The 22819-nt window shown below is 41.0% G+C and overlaps 1 protein-coding gene and 2 long non-coding RNA genes across 5 annotated transcripts in view; 2 read left to right on the top strand and 1 right to left on the bottom strand.

The window, feature by feature from the left end:
• The window catches only part of LOC145230011 (uncharacterized), a 64912-nt gene that overhangs the window by 27679 nt on the left and 14414 nt on the right, over window positions 1–22819 (bottom strand). The window contains exon 4 of the mRNA XM_080095362.1: window positions 6012–6074. The gene's annotated coding sequence lies outside the window, so the exon portion shown is untranslated. The remainder of the gene's footprint in view (window positions 1–6011; window positions 6075–22819) is intronic.
• On the top strand, window positions 6070–8810 carry LOC145230013 (uncharacterized). 3 transcript variants are annotated; one of them, XR_013860539.1, is made up of 4 exons: window positions 6070–6371; window positions 6592–6802; window positions 7461–7594; window positions 8345–8810. It is a non-coding gene; the product is annotated as an uncharacterized LOC145230013 (long non-coding RNA). The 3 variants fall into 3 exon arrangements; XR_013860538.1 differs by lacking the exon at window positions 8345–8810 and adding an exon at window positions 7756–8024; XR_013860537.1 differs by lacking the exon at window positions 8345–8810 and having other exon boundaries at window positions 7461–8024.
• Window positions 12274–21706, top strand: LOC145230012 (uncharacterized). Its single transcript, XR_013860536.1, has 2 exons — window positions 12274–21308; window positions 21375–21706. It is a non-coding gene; the product is annotated as an uncharacterized LOC145230012 (long non-coding RNA).

Below are 22819 nucleotides of genomic sequence, written 5' to 3'. Positions count from 1 at the left end.
CGGGTGAAGAGAAAGAGAGAGAAAAAAGAGACAAACGGAGGAATAAAGCACAGGCAAGCGCACAAACATCTAGCCGACCTTCGCGCATTTTAAAAAAACAAACAAATATGCGAGCACCGATTATTCTCTCTATTAAGGCCTCCGACGCACAAGAAAATACAAAAATGCGAGCGAAGGGTCAGGATTGGACTCCGTAGAAGCTTTCACGGCCTCAGTCATTGCGGAAGCCTGTGTTTTGATGTGTTATTGTGGTAACCCGTCTGAACGTTATGTAATTTGACCAATGGGTTAAGTGGGTTTCTGTGTACTAAGACCGGGTGTGCTTAACCGCGAATAAATGGAAACCATGCACTGTTTATGTCGGGATTCGTTTTTAAGGCGAATTATGTCGTGTTGGTTGTGTTGCAATTGATGTTCACGTGGACTTGTCGGTCGAAACAGCCAACGGCTTTGATTTAAAAAAAACGTCCCTCTTACTGACAAAAAAACATCCAATAAAATAGAAATTATTTTTTCATGCCACTGACAAATTGTTCACAAACTATTTCGCTGCGTCTAAAAAACCAAAACCAAAGTGATATGTACAGTATTAGTTGCGTTATTTCTACCACAGTAGTAAGTCGGACAGGACTGTGTTTTTTTCGGGTTCGAGCTTCAGTTTGAAAAAAGCGGACTTGATTCGGGTCTTACCTCACACTTGGCCACAGTTGTGTGGCATTTTCGCCTTGTTTATTTCACTTCTGGGCGCAAATCTAGCTTTATCAACCAAATTGGAGGTAGGGTCATTTTTCAGGCTTGTACTTTCAGGCTCTGTCGGGTACGGACCAAAAATTTAGACCCGTACATAACACTGAGTTGTACACAGACAGGTGCTTATATCCGTCCCTGCTATCTCTATGATCAAAGCAACGTTGGAATTATTCAGCAAAACAGCAGACGTTGTAGAATTTTGTGTACAGAAGTGCGTTGTTGCACGTCTCAGCAACCAAAACACGAACGTTTCTAGGCTACACTGTTAACATGCGGTGCCACCACGGTACAATCCTGCTTGCTTATAGATAAGAGAACATCAAAAGTGATAGAAGCTGCAAAACACGTTTGAAACCGCTGCCCACAAAAACAAGTTGCAAAGATGATAGCACATGTGCAAAATATTTGAACAAGTTTGCAAGCTGTGTTGTAGCATACGTTCTAGGTCACGCAAAATGTGTACTACATGTAAAGCACCTATCAGGCCGGACTAGGAGCGGTAAAAGGAAAAATGTACTAAAGTCCAAGAACAGCAGCATTTTGCCAAAACAACTGTTCACAAAGTGTTACATTCTTCCAAAACAAATTGTAGGGTTTGGACTTCTTTCTAGAGTACGCATTCAAATAGTTTTTTGTTCATTATATATAGGAGTCCGGAAGCTTGAGTCAAGTACCGCTGCTATTTTTGACTTTTTTTGATTAGACTGGCCTATATTCTTTCTGTACAATCGAATTTTACAACACAGAGTTGACAAATCTCAATGTTTTTGCCCCAAGTTCACGATGAATTTCTACAGTTCACATTGCATGGCGTTTAGTGGACGTCTTGCTTTTCGTCTTTATTTCGACAACATCGTCTTGTGAAAACTTGTCTGCAGTCAGTTGAAAAACACAACTACTTTAAACAGAAATTATTATACCAAATGTCAGAATATCGTGCCAACTCCACCAGGAATGCTGAAAGAGTCTATTTTGGCAACGTTAATTGGTGCGTGGGAGTCCTACATTTGAAATTCGGTCACGCGAAAGTAGCCAAGTATTTGTTTTAAGGCTCATTGCTGTACGTTGCGATTTGCGAAATAGTAAACAACACATTGGTCGGAAGACGGACGGACAGTCGTAAAATAAACAGGTGATGGAAACTACTTCCCCACTGCGGATGAACGGAGTAGCTTGACGTCAGGAGGCAGCTAACCCAAACAACACCAATTGATTTTAACGTCGTTAACGCAACGACTTTTGGCCCCTTGCACGCAGACGACAACTCAAAGTCATTAGATTCTATTTCGAGTCCAAATTCACAGCGCTCCACTGACAGAGGCAATTGTGTCTAAACTGTTCTAACAAGCTGTGGGTTTTGGTGAGACTTTGGTGGTTTGCTTATTGTTTCTGCCGATTTGTTTGAGATTACAGTATCCTTTTTTGAGTAATATTGAGTTAAAGTACCACGAGAAACATAATGGTCAACATATAAGAGTAGCATGCTATTTACTAATGACAGCATGAGCATTTGCTTAAACTACAGACAAAAAAGATGCTACATGTCGACGACCGTTTGGGCCATTACATACCACAAAAGACTAACATTTAGATCCATATGTCTGTGGTATACTAAGAAATGTTCGAATTGCCGCTAAAATCAACCAAAATTAAAATCCCCCAAATTTGTTTTCTTCGATCAACGACATTTTCCAGCATGAATTAAAAGTCCACAAACAAAAGGATTTGGGTCGATACGCCAATGCAAACCTATATTCCCCTCCTTTGAATGAAAATATTGGTTTAGGTTAGCAACAAACAAGCCTTGTGACATCATAATGTTGTGTAAACAAGAAAAAACGATGCATCTTAACTATACATAAACAATCGTAAACTGTGATCAGTGAATGACATCATTAGTGCATAGCATAAGCAAAACACACTCTGTCAAAACAAACAAACAAAACGTGTCGGCTTAATTAGCACCAAGCTTCGAGAAAAGTTCATTAGGCAATATAATGCCACATTACTCGCATACTTAGTGACCATATCATCAAAAATATGACATGTATAAAACTAACCTCATTTTTTTAGAAATTCTATTATGGTTTGGCCAAGTAGTTCTCAAACTGTGCGTCGCGACGCCCTGGTGCGTCGTTTCAATTTTCCAAGGGCGTCGCATAATAGTTCCGTTTCGTGGCTTTTTGTTGTTGTATCAATAAACACAACTATAATAATAAGTTTCCTCATTAACTTTTTTTTGCTGGTGCGTCCCAAGTCCAGAAAACTTTTCCAGAGGCGTCGCAATAAAAAAGTTTGAGAACCACTGGTTTAGCCACACAAAAATTTAGGCAAAACAACATTGTTCTATTGTCACTTGTCACCATAACTCGAAAATGTAGTGATCTTACCAACAAAAATATGACGAATGTTTCAACGAATCGCATTTTAGGGCGAGAGGAAAGTGATGCCCAAAAGTCTATGCATCCGCATTTAAACTAGTGGCGAAGTGGTATTGTCAATTCGAGTAAATTAATCCTAATGTTTATTCCCTTCGCAGTTGGGTCGTGCCCAGCACCTATCCTGCAGTTACAATTTCTTATCTTGTCCCTTCAAACAGTGTTTCACGACTTTTTTTGGTCACGAACTGTTTTGTCTCAGAACAATCATTTGCAAACTTAAAGAAAATGTGAAATAATGAAAAGGGTAATATTTTAGGATTATGTGATAGTGGCGGAATCCTTACTCAGGGTTATTTTTGAGCGGACTCTGGGAACAGAAACTGTGCAATAAAAAAAAACCCAACTAAGTAGTACAATTTTTTGGCAGTACACCAAGCCGAAACAGTCATCAAGCATTAGTTTCATTAGACAAGTACAACATCGTGTGAAAAACCTTTAGCAGGTGCGTTTTTCAGCTTCGCTTGTCCAAGGTGGTTGTGTAGCGGAAATGGCAACCTCAACACGACAGCAGCCTTTGGGAACGTAGTGCGTAACTCACCATCGGTCAACAAGCAATCGAGCACCTGCAAGTGCCACTGTGACGTCATAAAGCTCGATTGAACGGAAGTGCGGCGAGCCAAATGCAAGCGATTTAAATTGGAAAGCGCTTTTGGATTGCTTTTGAGTCACCGCCCTTTGCTTGAAATGGAAAAAAAATGTTGCGCAATAGGTTTGGGAATGATGCATGCACTTGTGGGAGTTATGTTATTGCGGTGTTTGTTGTGCAACGGGAGAAACGATGCATGGTAATAACCATATGCTCGTTTCTCCTGTCTGTAACATACACACAACGAGGCCATGCCTACGCATACACGATGGTGAAAGTCTCTTTGCAAATGTAATGTGCCAACAATAGCGTTCCCGGTGGTTGATAACACCAACTGCCTAATCTGTAACTTCCAAAACAGTACAGATACAACTTCTTCAGTGCCCAGAAGACCGCTTTGCAAAATGATGCCTAATGCCATTACGTTACTGGGAACTAGGTTATTTCGGCCAACTGGCATCCTCTTTTGAAATTTGTGGCCGGCTCCACCCCCTTTGGAGTTCACACCAGAGTGTTGGAGGATATATTAAAAGTGTCATATACCATAAGATTAATTGATTGGCCGTAAAAAGAGGGCGTGCAACTATTTGAACGGTTTTGAAAGTCACAGTTCTGTGGCATTCGACTTACTTTCAAAACAATACGCAAAACAAAAAAGGCCAGCAAAGGGAACACTTGGAATTAGCACACAACATAAAAAGTTGCAGCCTGTACAAATAGTTTTTACAGCATTTCAGAGGCAGTTTTTGCCCACGCCAACAGTCTCCTCTTGCACACAATGCATGGACCTACTTGGTTAATGTTGAAACCGAGCTTTAGCCAAAGAGCAAACGTGCCAGGGATGATTGGGAAGTACACGATTTACGAGCAGCATTAAAACCCTCGTCGATTTATCACCGGGCCAACTTACCGTCAAATGTTTGTTGATTTCTTTCAGCCCCGCGACACCGGGAAAAGCATTTCTCAGTTAACGTCTTGTATACAGCACAGTTGTGGTGCGGAACAACCGCTGCAAACGTGTCGATACAGGAAGGACGCAAATCAATTTCGAAACTGGATGGTAAATAATTGGCCCGGACGAGCAATGACAACACAAGCATTAAGGGTTCTGCTGAATACAAAGTTGACCTTTAAACTTGAACAAACCAAAACAGTGTGGGGTTACAATTTTCGAGTCAGCGTAAATTTGAGGCATAATATTGTGTACAGCTTATATATGGATTTTGTACATGTAAAGACGGTTTAGGTGTGTTTTGCATGCGTGAGATTTGTATGAAGTGTTGAGACGGTTGTTTAAACCTATTCTGGGTTCACAAAAGTCTTCAGGAAACCTTTCCAATTGTCACAAAAGCCTAACAGGCATATTTGCTTGGGACAAAATTACAGCCTCCTCAATCAAGCAATTTTGCTTAAGCACCTGCTACGCTCGGCAATCACATACGTCACATTTACGCCATCGGCTCGTTTTGGCCCTTTGTGACCCGGTCGCGTAATAATGTCGCCTTTCCACCCAATTTCCTTCGACATCGCGAGCATAAGACCGCAAAAAGGAATAAAGCGGTAAGCATAGCTCTCAAATAAGCAACCACTTCAGGTGAGGTAAATCGGTTATCGCGACTCGCACAGCTGTGCATATGGCAAGGATTGCCAACAATCGCGGCCACAGATTGCTCCCAGAGAAGGTCGACGGGCCATTAACCGATCCAAAAGTGATTTCCCGTTTGAAGAACACCCGCCGCGCGAGCGACAAATTAAACCTCGCACCCGGTGAGAGTCGCCAAGTGCTTCGCTTTTACACACAAGTCGCGCGAGCTCAGACCCCCGCGAATGTTCCACCTGCAACACTGCAGCGCGAGAAACCGCACTTCGATCCGCCGCAGCTTATTTCGCGAACGCCAACAAAAACAAAGTCACGTGGTGCGCGGTCACGTGATCCTGGAGGCGCGTCACAACATGGCGGAGAGGGCTGCTCGTAAACGGACGGACACCGAAGCGCGCAAGCTTTATACTTTAATAACCTTGTTAGCTTCTGTGTAATAATGACAGTGTTTGTGAACACATAAACCTTATTCAAAACTTTAAATACAATTTGTTTTGGGGGAAATATTTTTTGAAAGAATAAAAGACAAATTAAAGTCAGATCGAGTTGCACTAATCTTAAAAAGTTTAAGAAATATCTAAAATCTGCACTTTAATTTGTAAACATCGATAAAGGTTGGAATGCAAATTGGTACCTTGATAAGCAGGTAAAGTGCTTGTGGAAATCGCTCCTTCTCCTCTCTTCTAGGAAATCGATCCTGAAAAAACAAGGCTAGTGTTAAAGAAAATAGGAAAATCTGGTCGGAGTGATAAACGCAGGCCCGCTTTCCTATTGGTCGGTCGAATCACGTGTCTGCGACTCTAAATCAACAAAGTGCCTTTTTCGCAAGAAATTTGCTCCAGGCGTGCGTTTTGACCGAAAACTTTTTTCTAATTTCGGACCAGCTTTCGCTGTGGCGTGATTCCAGTTGTGTTATTGCTCTGCAGTGCTGCGTTGCAAGACGATTCTTATTGCTTATGTAACATTTGCAATTCCACCCGATGCCGCACACTAGGTACGTGTTTAAAGCAAATTAAAACTTTATTGACACCCCGTTTCAAACTCCAAAAAATGTCTTAACACATAGATTTAAAACGAAACTTTTTGCAGAATTGGCACTGGTAACCAAAACAGTTGTAGAAATGTTTGCAATACCACGTACATATAAGTTCTATGGATGATTTGTTTTGATCAATGTATTGACAAGTTGTTTTGTTTGGTATTTCTACAACAAGGTGTGGATACCAGCATTCAAACAAGGTAGTTTTAAGCTGAAACCACGACCAAAACACCAATGTCCTCATTTCACTGATGGACAACCTTCCAATTCGTGCCTCTTTGTTGCCAGAAATACACGGGAAATTTGCAGCTTGCTCCTGTCGCTCTCATTGCATTTCTTACACTCACGCAATCGGCAAACGGGCAATTTTCTGCGGGATTTTTATGGTTGGTATCAAAAGTTCATTTGCACACGAATTTTTACGCGGAACTTTCTGTTAAGATTTTATACCTATAGCATTGTACAGTTTGTGTGAACATATAACATCCACATTAACTTTTTCAGCGGATTGTAACAAATGTTTGTCTGAACATTCTTTTATACATGCAAACATACTTCAACACGAAATTCAATTAAGATTTTAGTACTGTATAGACCTCTACCATGAGTACACAACATCGAATTTGCGGTAACTTTTCGTTTAAAACCGGCAAAACCTGAAGCTTTTGTGCAAATGCTTTTTGCTTGGGAATGAATTTAATCAAACGCAAAAATATGCAGAAAGGTGCCAGAGATACAAAGGCTGCACAGTGCACGCTATTTACGCCCATTCGTGTGATGTCATTTGGTGGCATTTTAAAATTTTACCGCTTTTGTGAAGCTCCGTTGAAAGTTGTTTTGAGCTCACGATGCAATTGAACCAATAATGACATGATTGACTGTTAAAACGTTTTACAACAAATATATTCATTATAAACATGCTATCTCTGTCGGCCGTTCTATTTGCATGTGACCTAAATATGTGTAAGAATGTGGAAAATCCACGACGAAAACAAGGTTCTAGCATTTAATCCTTACTGACACTAAAAAGTGCTTTTCTTGTAGCGGTTAAATCAAGTGGGGATTACAACGACTTCTGGCAAGGCTGAATTAGAAAGGAAGTAAAATACTTGGATGTGGCAAAAATTACCAAGGCTTTGTCACAAAATAAAACTTCAAGAATACTAAGGAATTCTATGGTAATGATTTTGAACAAAAACAATAACCGATATTGAACATTTTTTAAGACTCGGTTTCCAAACTACGGCGGTTCAACGCGAAAATACCGATCGAGTTACCCAGTTTAGACATGGCTTGTAAGTTTGAAAGTTAATTCGATTCTGTATTGCATTAAAAACAGGAATGTTTTCATCCGAAACGGAGAACAAAAGGAAATGACCAATATCCGCACAAAAATGTCAACGATGCCCAGTCTATGTTGTAATAAATTGCTGTTTTCTTTGCGAATTTGCATGCAAAATATACTGTTACCACAATATATTTAATCTTCTGTACAGTCCTTGACATTAGCATACCACCAATACTCAAAAGGTTGTGCGACCCGCAATTGGATGGCGTTTGGATTGGATTTTATATGAAGTGTGGCCTGATAAACTATTTCAATGCAGACCAAGCGAGCTATTGCAATTGTTATTTGTTTGTTTTTGAGCGGTTGTACTAGGAACACTATGCACGGACTTGAACGGTAACTTATTCAAAAACATAACTGCCAGAGAACCTGTGTATCAAGAATACATCATGCAGGGCTGTTATTGTTCTCATAGATTAAGAGTGCGGCTAAAATCATTAAAAATCTCACTGTGAACTGCTTTACCTAATACATGTGTGTTTAGTAAGCAACATAGTGAAATAAGTTGTGTTATGTTATGGCCCACCATTGATAAAAGGTTGTACACTAAAGCCTTAAATCATTGCACCATTTGCGTTAGGACGAAGACATAATTATCAAGAGTTCGTGCGGTCGATAACCAGGATCGGACACGGTATCATCAGGACGTTATGAAATACACGAAATGGTGAGCGGAAGAATAATAGCCGGACGGATGCACCGAAACGCGTGACAGTCGTGAGTTTATCACCGGAACAAGGTGTGATTGCACAGCCCTTGCAACAGCCGATAGTATACGTGGCAAGATCTTATTGGTGCTCTTATCCAGACAATGGTGGATCAACTGACCGGGCATGCTCATTGATGAAAATGCCTTGAATGGTGGTCTGTTGTTTTCTTGTTATAACCCATTGTGAAAAATTAAGACTAAGTGTGCTAAAGGTTAATATGTCAACAACAATAGTATTATTTTTGAATGGAATATTTCTAACGCGACTGTAACTGTTTTTTAACAATAGTCATTGTGACAGAGAGGAAGTTTCACAAATTTTATTGAAAAATAAAACTCCAGGTCCAAACGTTTTTACAATTAGGTGCTTATGGGTAAAACGGCGTCAAGGTTTTTAAGCCAGAACTTGCGGTAACTAAATTACTTGCACAAACAAAACAGTTTGAACCACTCTTCATTGACCCAAACATTAAAAGATATACGCGTTTGAAAGTATAAGCAAAGCCTTCAAAATCCCTCATTATTGATGAGTACTTACAAAACATTACACAATAATGAACCACAATTTGACTACACTCTGAAACAAAACAGTGGTAACGCCATAAAGTTCGCTATCTCTGGTATGTAAGCCAAAACTAAAATTGAAAATGGTTAAGGTTTTTACCTTTATAGCGTCAGTGCAATGTGTAAAATATAGACCAAATCAGGTAAATGAATTTTTTGCTTCTGCATATTTACCCCAAGGGGTAAATGTAACCCTGGTTAAGAAACTCTGCTTTAAAAGGAAAAACGTTTTTATTATGACTCAAGCTATTTTGTCACATCAATCTACACAAGAAATGGATCCTTAGATAAGACCCCGGGGTTATGAAAGTCGGGATCAAAATTAGGAGGAAGGAAGTTACGTGTGCCCACAAAACTGCCAACATAAATCACTAACAGTCATTTTGGCCCTTCGACGTTTTCACCAAAGAAAATATGAAAACAAATGACCGGGGCACAGGTACATTTAAGCACAAAAAGAAAAACAAATGCATTTCGGTGCAACTCAGCCAGAAGTAAAATACGAAAACACAAGGACAAGTGATATTAAATTAAAGTCTGTATCATTTGTATTTACAATACACAGCTCTCGGGCAGTTATGTGTGTGTGTGTGGTGTTCCTACATTAACATGGATATATGAAACTCCCCTTTCAACAGCCAACCTTAAAAGCACCAAGGAGATATATTATTCTATTATGGGTATAAGCCACAAAAAATCAGGCAAACTTTTGTCACCATAACCAGACTTAGAAGATTAGCAAGCTGGACAAAATTAAAGACCTTTTACATGCTAAATAATCCCCTACAACCACTTAAAGGTCAACGGTCAAAACCACCTTTATCACGACATCGTGGGCCAAATAAAAATAAAAGGAGAGGTTCCGTTTATCCGTGTTATAAACATTTCAGCAAACACAAAAAAAACCTTACGCGGTTTTCAGAGTGAACTTTCGTCCAGATAACTTGTTGTTACCAAAAGCTACGTTGCATTGTCGTAAAACTAAAGTCCAGGCCCACGATCTTGTGTTGCAAACAAATACACCGATCCCGTAAAGTATAACGGCTCCGTATTTTTGTAAAGGTGAGTCATCCCACAAGCAGCCAATCACTGACGGCTGCGGCATCTAAGCCGTGAAACTATTTCGCAAACTGCCGTTTTCAAATGCTGATCGTGACCAAGATGCGATGAAGTGTTGATGCCAAGAAGTAGTACATTTGCATAGGAATGCGGTCTCCAAACGGTAAACAAGTTTCAGTAGACCGTTGGCGACGATTCGTACTAGTCTTTTTCAACATGCATTATTAGATAACTTTTTGTGAAAATTTGTTCATACTTTTCATCAGACCTTTTTGGATTTCGTTACATTGCAAAACAGTAACAACCCAGGTTAAGAACCACTGACCTATGTTTTTGGTGTATCTTTGGACTTATATATTGTGCGTTGGTGGTTCTTAACCTTAAACGCGTTGTACTGAACTATATAAACTACAAATAAAATCAAGTGTGGCACTTGATATAAACGTTTATAGAGTTCTATTATTCGTTTCCGACGTCAATCATGAGTAATCTATGGAGTCTTAAGAGTTTGATGGCGAAAGTGAGAGTAGTGTTGCGACATCCTTGCGATCGCAAACAAATGCTACACCAAATTTGGGGACGCCTCGATTTAAAAGGAAGACATTGTAAAGGGGAAAAAGGAATTACCCTCAATTTTGTGCTAGGCGCAGTATAACTCACTCACGTGTTTATTCTCATCCAATCACGTCACTCAAAACTTCCATAGGCAAAATAATTAGCGCGCGTCGCAGAAAAGAAAAAAACTTCCACGGGGACTTTCAAAACAGGATCGCACAATGGAAGCCAGGTGTCGGGAAACGGTTGCAATCTATCAATGCCGTGCGATGATACGAATTTGCGCAAAGGCTAATCCGTTCAGAGCCATGGAGCTTCACTGGAGCATGGAGAAGCAAACATTGATGGTTCAGGATGGACAATCTTCAATACGAATCGCCTGACTTTATGAAACCAATGAAAGAGACGCAAGTAAATAACCGATTCGTTCCCTTGTTTGTGTAACTTCGTGAAAGCGCATTTTCCAGCTGGTCGATTTCACGCAAGAATTAAATCGTTGACGGGTGTCGCGAGTCGAAGAATGGGTGGATTTTAATTTTCCTCTTGAGGTAATAGCCCCACCAAGGCGGTAATTTTGAAACTTGTCAAATACAATATAGATTTGTATGTGTCTGGACATGCACACAAGCTCTATTAGTAGACTGAGAACCACTGTAAGCAACTTAAAATGTGCACGCTGGAGCTACACACCAGTTCATGTACAGCATAACTTTTCATGTTTTTGGGCATACACACAAGCTCCTGGAGTGCACCGAAAAAACATTGTGAACAACAGATGTGCAAGTTGTGGTCATATACCAGTCAGTATAGCGCATCTCCTAGATTTGCATATTGGTTAAGAACGTGTGAGCGGTGCACATGTATCATTTGCCCCAGTAGCTCCATTTAAACTTTTTCTGCATAAGGTGGTTAAACAGTAGGTTTGCATCAGAGAAAAAAACATAACCTCGATTCCAAAAAACATCATAGTTAAGCGGAGTAAAAGGGTGGGTAATTTATTGTTTTCGCGTGACCGCTGAAACGCTAGGACATGCTTTGTGTCACAACAAAGAAGTTTCCACTTTAGTGACGTGCTATATGAAAGAGTATCATGACCGTGGGTTACCACCGGTTGGTGTGATGTGAGCATATGAAAGAAAATGAAATAGGTGAAGTCCACGCATAGAAAAAGCCGCCTGTTTTGGATTGCGCATAGCCACCTGAAACAGTGGTTTCAAAACTGTTTTATTGGCACGGCATCCAAAAAGGCTTTCTAGACTAATAACAAAAAAATGTGTAATCAAATTACGTTGCAACTACGATATGATGTATAAAAACTGCTTTTGGCGTGACAAACAACGTTAATGGAGGGTTCTAGTGTGTCAATTTGCAAAAACAAAGACTTACAAGTGAGATATGGTTTGCACTCATGGAAAACCAATAATTCACGATCCTTCACAAGACATTATTAAGCGTTTTTTTTTTTTACTTGCAAATACAGTGGCGGGTTAAGGACTTTATTTACCGACTGCAGTTTGAGCATCAGATTTCGTTTGACCCACTTTTGTGCAAACAATTTGCGATTGGATGCGTTTAAATGACCCGCTGGTCGCGCAAGACTTCATTTCCAAGTGAAAAAATGACCTTTAAAGCCCCAACACTTGGCCAAGACACCCGTGTCAAGCTAATGTTGACAAGGGTGCACAGCGGCATTTGTTTCTGCACGGAGCACGATCACAAAGTAGGTCGCGGCTCGGTAATGGTTCGGCGCTTCCATTCAGCATCAGTTACGAGTCGACTTCCTAGGAGCAAGGCGAAAACAAACCTAGGCGAGTAAAGGCCGGTTGCGCTTGTAAACACTTTGACATCGTGCAGCGAGTTCAGGCGAACCTCGAGAGAAACTAGGTCAACAGCACATAAACACCACGAGCGATTAAGGCGAGAACGGGCTGTTTATCACCAAAATGTAACACCACCCTATTGTGCGAGGGACGTTAAGAGCCCGACAAGTCATTGCGCGCCCGACTGGTGCTTGTGGATTGGCAACAACGGGAACGGGGGAAGACAATTAGGGAATTAAGTGTCGAATTGGCAACCGGCGGAGTCTTATTCGCTCGCTGATGCTGCAATGAGTTGCTGCACGACCTGACAAGCTTGGTACTGTTCGGGTGGCGCAGAGGCACGCTCTATGCAATAACAGGTTTAGCCTCCGGGGATGGTGGGCCCTAGGCTGATAATCTGAAGCCTTTTTCGTTTGCGTATTATGACATACAAAAGGTATTTTTAAACCATGTCTATTTGTTAATCCATTTTTCCAAAAATATTTGCCCTCGCCGTAATTACAAAAACCATTGCGAGGTGGTGAACCAATGGTAGACAAAAGACCAATATACGCGAATCTGACTATGTAATTGGGAATTGTGGACCGACCAGACGCAAAAAAGGACCTGGTTTATTCTATAAGGTTCGACAAATGTTCATGCCTCTAAACCTTTGCTTTTTTGATAGGTCCCTATTCACCCTTTCAGTTCTTATAAATTTTGAAACAAAACAGGGTTTTAGAGAAATGCTGTGACAACATGCATAGAGTATAGTCCTTATAAGGACTGAACAATCGGAAATTCAACCAATTCACCAACAACCGATTAACAGAGGGTCGACACAGCAACGAAGGTTTGTAAAGAAAACGGGCGCAGTGACATTTCGGGCAAAAAGGTCAGAGGCCAAATACAGCAACTCGCGATTAACCGAGTAATCCAGAGAACTAATTAACGCAGAGTCGTGCTCTCTTGTCGAGCGAAGGAAATGCCAGCGTTTCAGTGTGGAGGCGGCCATTGTCCGAAAAAATCGGCTCCGTTGGCGCTGATGCACAACAAATATGTAGGCGTTTCCACCGCTTAAACTTTGCAAAACGAGGCAACAAAAGGCATTGAAAATTTAAAGAGAAATTCACCGGTGGTTGACCCCGCGGGGTTTTGTTACCCATAAAAACTGCGCAAACATGTTCGCTTTCGGGTTCTCTTGTCAATTAAACTTTACACTTGCGGTCCCAATACTTTTGGTGTTTCGGCGAATTAGTTAAAGTGAAACTAATTAGTTCCAGGTTGTGGCTTTCGAAATGATCCATGAAATCTTAGCGCATACGAGGAACAGTTTTAAACGTGTGTGGGTCCAATTACCTACGCAGAGACAATATCTTTGGCATTTTCAAGGTACAGGTTTTGCATTGCGCCCGCCAAAACGTCTTTATCACCTTTTTTAAGCGCGTTGAGTGACAGGTTACAAGTAAACAAAACAGGTACGTGCACTTTGCTTCGGCAAACGCAGCAGCCGGCGTTACCCATAGGACAAGTTTATATCTTTAAGCGGCCCGGTCCGCGCCTCTTAGCAACAAGGAGATAGCATAAGAGGTTACACCCGTGCAGCAATCTACTTTTCAGGCCGCACCGGCTTCTGCTGGCGACAGGTCGCGCGCTAATGCAGACGGCACTAGCAATTTGCGATTCAAAATTCGAGTGGTATCTTCGAGTAATTGGCCACGCGGGAAAGAGCTCATCTCATAGATCAAGTGTATTTTGACAGAGGGATTTACGTACATGATATCGGGTTGTTGAAACCGGCAATAACGATGAGACTTTCTCCGGCAGAGCTTAGTGTGATTGTACACACAAAACCCAGGGCTAGATTTGATGGATTTGAATCTAAAATCTGCGTTAAGACAAAAAAACCAATTCCTAAATCTATTTCAACACAAATTTTGACCGTTTGATTTTTACCCTATTATTAAAAGTAACAAACCAACTATCATTATTAGAACACATTTTTTTCAGTTTGCACCATTTAACCAAAGCAATTAGGGTTCCAGTGAAAACTAGCTATGATTTCTACCCATTGTAAAAAGTTAAACAATAAAATTATGTGTCATTTGAAGTGTGCATAATTCATAACTGTAAGTGCAGTCGTGATCAAAAACGATTTTTAAGTCACTTGAAAAGCAAATTGAGTTTTTGCCTTAAAGGTAAAACAACAACATCCAACTTGCATCAACACCCACTTGGAATTTGCTTGTTACGAAACTACAGCAAAAACAGCGGGTACAAAAAAGGGTTTGTCTGAAGTTGCATAAATGCATTTTGCAGCTTTTGATTATTGCACCACGCCCGGAGCACATGTTTAAATTCTTCGCGCCGACGCGGTTTACCAAGAGCAAACACAGCGGCTACGGTCTATGTTTGCCTTGGTGGTGTTATTTAACATGCGCTCAGAAAAATGAGTGAACTCGCCTCTGGGTCATCACGCGTTGACCCAAGCGTTTTAGTAAACATTGATTTAAATTTCTCTGCTCAGTTAAGGTCCAGTAATCTGAAACCGTGTCTTCTAATCGCGTTATCCAGCAGTAGCAAGGCCCGATTTGGAAACAAAAACAAGTTGGTAAATCTCTTGACAGAGCCCGTCGCGCCGTTAACTAAAAGATAAATCTCGGCCTTAAGCGAGAGCGTTAACAATGCTGTAAGCCCACAGAGGTCCCTGTATCTTTGTTTGTATTGCAGGAGAAGCGCTCACCGGTTGTCTCTTTCTTAAAGTCGCGCTTCGCAAGTCAAAAATTGCCGACGCGGCAGAAAATAATGAAAATTGAAAGTATACAACGAAGGTATTCAATACAGGCAGAAACAGCTGATCGAAGTGCTGAGCTGTTATAGGGCGCGTCTATGAAATATTGTGCTGTGTAGGGCCTAGTTAAAGCATATCTTGCTTGCCGTTCAAATAACGTTAAACTCTGCGTCGTGATAACATCGGGTCAAATTTCGAGCTCCACGAGCGATAGTTTATCTGTGGTTTGTCGGCAAAACTGGACAAGGCAAGCGGCAACAAACATAATTCGCGTGAGCTCTTGCAAGCCATTTCTGTTTTTGAGGCCCTGGTAATTATATAACCCGGTGTCAAACAGTCATGAATTATTCACATTGCCGCCGTTTTCTCCCATGCAAACTGATTTGCATTTGCGGATAAATTGGGGGCCGGCGCAAAGTCGAAATAATACCGTTGGCGCCTAACAGTTAATATCAAATAAAATATTCTATTCAAATAAGGAACTGAAAATGCAAAAACCCTATGTCAAATACATATTCTTTGAAGCAATGTTTCGGTTATGCTTTGGCCTGGTGTTTTGGAACACCCATGACAAAATTGCACACCGCTCAAAATCTCAAGATTTGCACTCTGACGCCTCAAGTGTATTTTCTGTAATCTGTCAGCTGGTGAAACCTTCGAGGGAACGAAAAATGCGCTTAATCGGTTATCGACACAAAATCGATGATATAAATTTACGAGACGCGCATTGCATTATGATCCAGGGTCATTGCTCGACGACGTAATATTTGCGCAAACACCCAAAACACGTGATAGCAAACATTCGAATAATGTTCGTATCGACCTGGAGCACTCGACCAAGCATCGATTCCACCCCCGCGGGGTCAATATTGGGAAGACATTAGTTACCCCTTGAACAATGGTGTCATATAGGCGCTGGGGCGGTCGTGTGATTTTGTCCTGCCGTGTGCCAATCATTTGCCCCGTGCTATCGATTTCGTACACAAAAGATGAGAAAAGCGTTATTTGCCAAAGACAAACCCGCTGCTAAAAATATCTCACCGTGCAAATAGAGGTCGGCATTATCTCCTACTTCGCAAGCCGGCTTAGCGATATGATACAGAGAAAAACGCCGGGTTTAATGACAAAAGAATAAGTACTTTAGCTGCCTCCGTTAAAATGCGAGACACATTGTACTTTGACGTGACAATATTTGTCCGGCCTTTACTGTGCACCAGCAAAGGGCCATTACGAAAAAGACTATTGACTCAGTAAGGTTATACAACCGCGATAAAACAAGTTAACGATCAACGTGTTTCAATCCTGTTCTCACGTGATGTGTTGCTAAGGCCAGTTTCAAACAAAGAAACAATTTTCTCGTCAGGCTGTGCTGACATTCGATGACGTGTTTCAATTTATTTGGCTTGTAAGTGCTTACCTCAATAAACATTTAACGTTTTGGGACCTGTGGGTTAAAAGCTGGTTCAAAGTTTGTATCAAAACTACTTCAGAAGACTATCTGTCACCTAAATAAATTTGAAACACGCTTTCTAAATCAAACTCAATGGATATGCGTTTGACAAAAAAAGATAAAAAGTAGTGTTCAGGGAAGGAGACCTATAACGAAAAAAATACATACCGCTTGGTTAACCTCAAAAAAGGCTGCCGAAGTGTGGTTTTTATAAGGCGAGGCCAAAACTTCATGTTTTCTGATTCGCCGAGAATGCTCGAACGCTTACGCGTCACACATGTTACGTAACAATAACATGGTCATGTTTATAAATGTTGCAACATTTGTGTTTTAACCTTCCATCAAAGTGTACATGGCGTAACTTAAGGGGGGTAGGTGTTTGATGACGATCGAATTATATAAGTTTCGTTAATACCTTTATTCGATATAACTATGCAACGAAAATATGAATTTAAACATTAATTTATAAAGCTTAGTACCGAGTAGTGGAGTACTGGTTTGGTTCATCTCATAACAAGTTGTGCTGTTTTGATGTAGCTAAAACACTGTGTGGTATTTTGAACATAAAAGTTAGGAAAAAGCATTTTACCCATATGTATAGCCTGCGAAACAAACACACCGCAAACATGCGACAGCGCACCACAAACGGTAAATGTCAACGACCGCAGGGTCATAACCGCAACACAAACGTGCATGCAACAAATTGACAACCACACGACCACATTCAAAGATGCCAGACATCGGGAAAAAACAACATGCTTTGTGGCTGCTGCTTGGCAGATGCTTCACACCTGTTCATTAGCAAGTGCAAGGAGAGCAACCACCTTGCATGACATAAGCAATATCGATTTAACCTATTGCTGACGTAATAGATTTAAACAAATCGCAAATCATTGGAGGCAATTAAAAGTACAAATAGTCTTAAAAGGCTATAAACGATATTGTGCGTCAGAATCATAAAATCGGACCACCGATGTGTAACAAGCCATAAACCAAATGTTCTGCGGTGCCAAGTTGGAGCCACAAAGCTAAGCTTCGGCGCAATGCCGCCTAATTAGAAACTCCAGTTTCAATAAACCGCACAAGTTTGCTGAAAACCCCACAATTATGCCGCAGCCTGACAACAAAATACACCAGGTCTACGGTAAAGATTTACAGAAAGAGTCAATATTATGATGATCAACCTTTTGAAAATTGTCATAAAAAATCTGGGCGACGAATTTTTGTGGAGCGGTGGCATTGGTAACATAGTAAACCTGTACCAGCAACCTTTTACTAAGAAACATGTCAATATAAATCAAATCAGATTTTTAGTATTGTATATTGCACTGTTCTTAACCTGTTTTCCCACTTTGTTTTCTTAACAGCAGGGCGCCCATGTTAAAACCACTTATAAATTGTATAAATTAAGTTAAGTTCAGATAACGTAATTTGAACAAAACAGATGCATTCGATTTGAAACTGGGTATAATGCCACGACAGACCATGTCTACTTTGTTCGACTGTGTAGGCATATGTCAAACTTTCTGAAAGCACAAACAGTGTTATTTTTAACGTTTGTAAGCAGACCGATTAAAGACAAAATTGCCATGTGGTTTGTGCGTAGATAATACATCGTTACAAAAATTACTGTTGTCCAAATTAATGCAAAGCCATATATTAGCGTAGTCTGACAAAAATGCAGAAATACCTCAAATTATCTTGAGACAACAATTGCACCAGGTATACATCCGCTTGTATTGTCAAGCAACGTGCCACAAGCCAAACTCAAGCAATAGATATTAACACGCCAGCGCAGGGCTGATCCAGTGCCGAAAAGAGACTCGTTTTTCAACGGACAAGTCAATCATCCTTTGGTGAAGAAAAGCAACGAGCCCCCTGAGGGACGCCGGTCATCGATCGTCGGAGTGCGTTATGACAGCCAGCAACCAGAGCGTTCATCAATCTTAACTGAATCTCTCCTTTAAATGTCGTCTAATGCCGGGTTTGCGAGAGGGCGCGTGATGTATCTGGACAAATAGGCTTTTCGATTCCAGGATTTGGAATTCTCAGAAGAGCTTTTTCTATTGAACCGTTTTTTTTTGTTGCTACGCATTTCCATAGGAAAAGCAAAAACAAGTTGTGTTAATTTTAAAAATAAAGAGTGGCGAAGAAGCGGCATAGGACATACTTCCGCATACAACCAATTAATTTTATGGTAAACCGTTATATGTTTTTCAATCAGATATGATTTTTGCTCTTAAAAACTTATTTTACTTGGAAAGAGTTCAAACGCTTTTATTTGCACGAGAAATGGTAAAAAGAGCAAGTAGACCAGCGGTTCCCAAACTGGGGTCCGCGGTCCTTTAGGGGTCCGTGAGGCAATTTTGGGGGACCGCGAAGCGGTTGAAGTAATTCTATAATCTTATTTGGCGTCAGTTTGTACCACTAAATAAGTTTAAATCAAAGTAGAATTGAGAATCGACTGTCTCCATTGCTAAACAATGGCCTTTATTAAATGACAACTATCAAAAATGCAATTGTTCGCGCACAATCGTAATGATTTTGTCCTGTTTGTGATGTCATATGCTGTCTTTGGATGATTGTTATGCGCAATTTTGCATAACTAGCTAAAATCATGCAATCAACTTTCGTACATTTGGGTTTAAGGACCGCGAGCCCTCGAAAAAATGGCAAAGGGACCGTTTTGCAAAAAATATGAAAAAGTTTGGGAACCACTGAAGTAGACGGTCGTTTATCATTCAGCAAACATTTCATCAGCGATTTCAGTCCTGGCGTCAGTGTGGGAAAAAAGTTTCATGAACTTGTCCCGGTGCCGCGGCGATCCTCCTGGGATCTTTGCATGTCGAATGCGACACAAGTATAACCGACAGCAAAGGGAAAACCCACGCCTCAATGTGAAAACAAACCCCTACCAACGCAGCAGCGGTAAACACTAGGTCTATAGCACGAGCACGGAGCAGCCGCCAGTCCCACCGGGAACTGAATATATTATTAGCAAAAGGCTCATTATGGAAAAGAGCGCCGGCTTTGTCGCTTCGCCAGTGCGGTGTGGAATGAAACTGAGAAAATGTCGAGAATTTTGGGAAACCAGCGTCTGGTGGTTAGGGAATCTAACACAATGAGTCTGGACGCTCTTTGTCTTCTTGTTTGTTTGAGTCGCGACAAGCCGTCGTTTGCTTGTCGCTGAAAATCACTCGATAACTCGCTTGTGTTATTGGACGCCCGATTAGCCGGCCCAATTACGCATGAATTGAATTAGCCAGCTGGGGGAGAAAAGGCTTTCCCACTTTTCACAGATGGACTTGTGTTGCCTTTCAGTATCAGGGGACTCTCCGTAACACCCCGAATGTGATGGATGGCATAGCACGGCCTGATTGGCTATGCCTAATACTACATTGGGTGATTATAATGAGACAAGAACGATGTAATGATGTAATTAACTGAAACCTATGCGTGGGTGGGAGATTTGGTAGTAAACAGGCGAAACTTCGTTTTCTTTATACAAGGCGGCCCATTTAGTTTTTTTTGTGCTTGTCTTTTTCAATTTCGTCAATCGTATGTTTGTGGGTGATGAACTAAACCGGTCTAGAACTAACCAGGTGGCACCATTTTGTGGACTTTCTACCTAATGCTGAATAACTGGGGTGTGTAACCTGGAGCCCACAGGCCAAACGTGGCCCATCTATAAACGTTTGCGGCCGGCGGTGACATTTCGATTTTTGACCCTAAACTATTTCATTTTTAAACCGGTCATTGCTTTCTTCTGCAACCCAACAATGCGGCTAGAAACACTTGCGCATTTTACGGTTAACTCAGTATACCCGTGTTTGGTACGCAACAAAGTAATGTCAACTTAATGAAAAAAGACCTAATGGTGTTAATAGCATTGGCCCATTAGTAACAAAAAAATTACACACTCCTTCCTGATAACAGTCAATTTCCATCACAAAACTTCGCTGTATTTTTATACCGGCGTTAATGACGGCGACAGTGGGGTAGTGATGTTATATCCAGGAAAGGGCGCTTGTTGGGGTGGTTGTGCGGAGGTCACAGCTGGACAAATACCGGTGTTTTGTGCGGAACTACCGGTCGTTCAAATTGTACCACGTGAGCTAAAACTGTTAGGGTTTGTTTGTGACGCCTGGTTGCGTGATAACCGTCTAAAATTGACATTGGAACCTAGAGCGAAATTTAAGACCACCATTTTAATATAAACGGCGCAAAACAAAGAGCTAGATTTTCAGTCCTTAAAGGTAGTGCTGTTGGATTTTCATATGCTACAGCTAAACCCTGCTTGATGACAAAGTGCTATAGCAACCAAGGTGCGCCATGAGGAGAAACACATCGATCACTCTGATATATTACATGTAAAGAATATAATATCCATTTTATCAACAACTATTGAATACAATAAGGTGAGGCTGGCAATAAATCAAAAATTCACGGCCACACCGCAAGAGTGCGCCTCGCTATAGGTGCGCAAAACGCCCTGTGCGCCAAACAACGACTTTTTTCGTCGGGATAATGGCCACAGACCGCAAAGCCTTCAGTCAAACTCCACGGGACTCGAAGGCAAATCAATTTCAGGAGCTTTCGGAAGCTGGAATCAACAAGGTAACGTGTTTGGGCGGTGTAATTATGCACAAGGCCTTTCTGTTTACGTGCTACTCTTGAACACAGGGTCGATGAGGTTCGACCCTAAGTACACATAACTGGCGACGTGATGGAGTCGAAGTGATCAAAACATATTGTCATACTACAGGTTATTATCAACGCAAAATAGGAAGTGGTAAAATATGGGAATAAGAAATTGAACCTGATCGACGTCTACCTTGTTTGAACCTGATGGACGTTTACCTGGTTTCGGTAATTTTTCCTGTACGCTTTTGTTTATTCAACTTCACACCTTTGTATGTACTGTTTTTTTTTCAGACGTATTTTAGTGTTGTGCCACCGTGGCTCTTTGTTGCTTCCGCAAATAGTAACTTAACTGGTGACTATGCAAAGTTGCACCGAAATGTCACTATTCCCTTGTTGGCCTGGATGTTTTTCTCTGGGCTGTCAAGTGTAAGCTGTTGGTTGTGGGACATGGTGGGTTGTCACATGTCATTCTGAATAGCATTGTTGGGTCATTTTTATGTTGTAAACCAGGTCAAGACCATCAAGGTAAACCAGTTGGTTCAGAGTTTGGTGGTGAGCAATTATTTGTGAGAGTTGTAAACGTAGGCTGACAGTCACAAACATAATTAATCCTCGGCTGGATATTTTCGGAAAACTTTAGGCAAAGTTAATATCCCTACACTAAAATTATCGAGCAAAATTCCTAGGCGGTCCAAACTGTCGCACGTGATTTTTACAATGGCCGCTGGTCGTAAATCCTCTTTGCCCTCTTTAAATAGCAGATGTTTTGATAAGCTGCGTGTATACCAGCCTAAGTCCACTTCCAAAACGGTAAACTCTTAAAACGGAAGAAATTAACTGCGGGGGATTTTAAAGTCTCTTTCAGCCAAGTAAATAAACTCTCTAGATTTTTGTCGCCATTTTTGCTTTTGAAACCACATTACCAACTTTTTGTAAAACATTAATCTGACAAATCATAAAAAACGATCAACCGACATCATGGCATTCATTTGTTTTCAGCCAAGAACTCGAAGCACGGTTGCACAAAACAGTACACGATTTTACCCCTTTTACACAGAAAGTTCGTCAAATTCAAATGCGTGGTCAACGTTTGCTGGTAGTTTTGCAGCAACAAGGTGTGTTAACACGAAATGATGCTTTATTTGCAAAAAACTCCCCTTTACATTCGAGACCAAACATTAGTAAAGTGGTTGCACTTTAATATTTTAAGTTACATCGAAAAGCACGTTTGGGAAATCCATGCATGATCGTTTCGATTTTGAAAATGCAAATGAACCACAAGGTATAAGGACACTGCTTACTGATCTGTGCAAGATTAAAAATGGTCCGATTTTGATATTTTCTTACAAGTCCGCTTGGATTATCGCAAATTACCAGGTGAGATAGCTTTCCACACCACAACGATTAGGATCAAATTTCGCAAGTAGTTGCCCGCTTTTGGCCTCGGTTGCCATTATAAAAATCATGAGCAGTTGCCAAACGCA

Source organism: Phallusia mammillata, chromosome 5 (assembly GCF_965637545.1).
Source record: "Phallusia mammillata chromosome 5, kaPhaMamm4.hap1.1, whole genome shotgun sequence".
Classification (NCBI taxonomy): Eukaryota; Metazoa; Chordata; class Ascidiacea; order Phlebobranchia; family Ascidiidae; genus Phallusia; species Phallusia mammillata.
The sequence above is the reverse complement of the archived record's forward strand: the minus strand, read 5'-3'. Positions and strand labels throughout refer to the sequence as shown.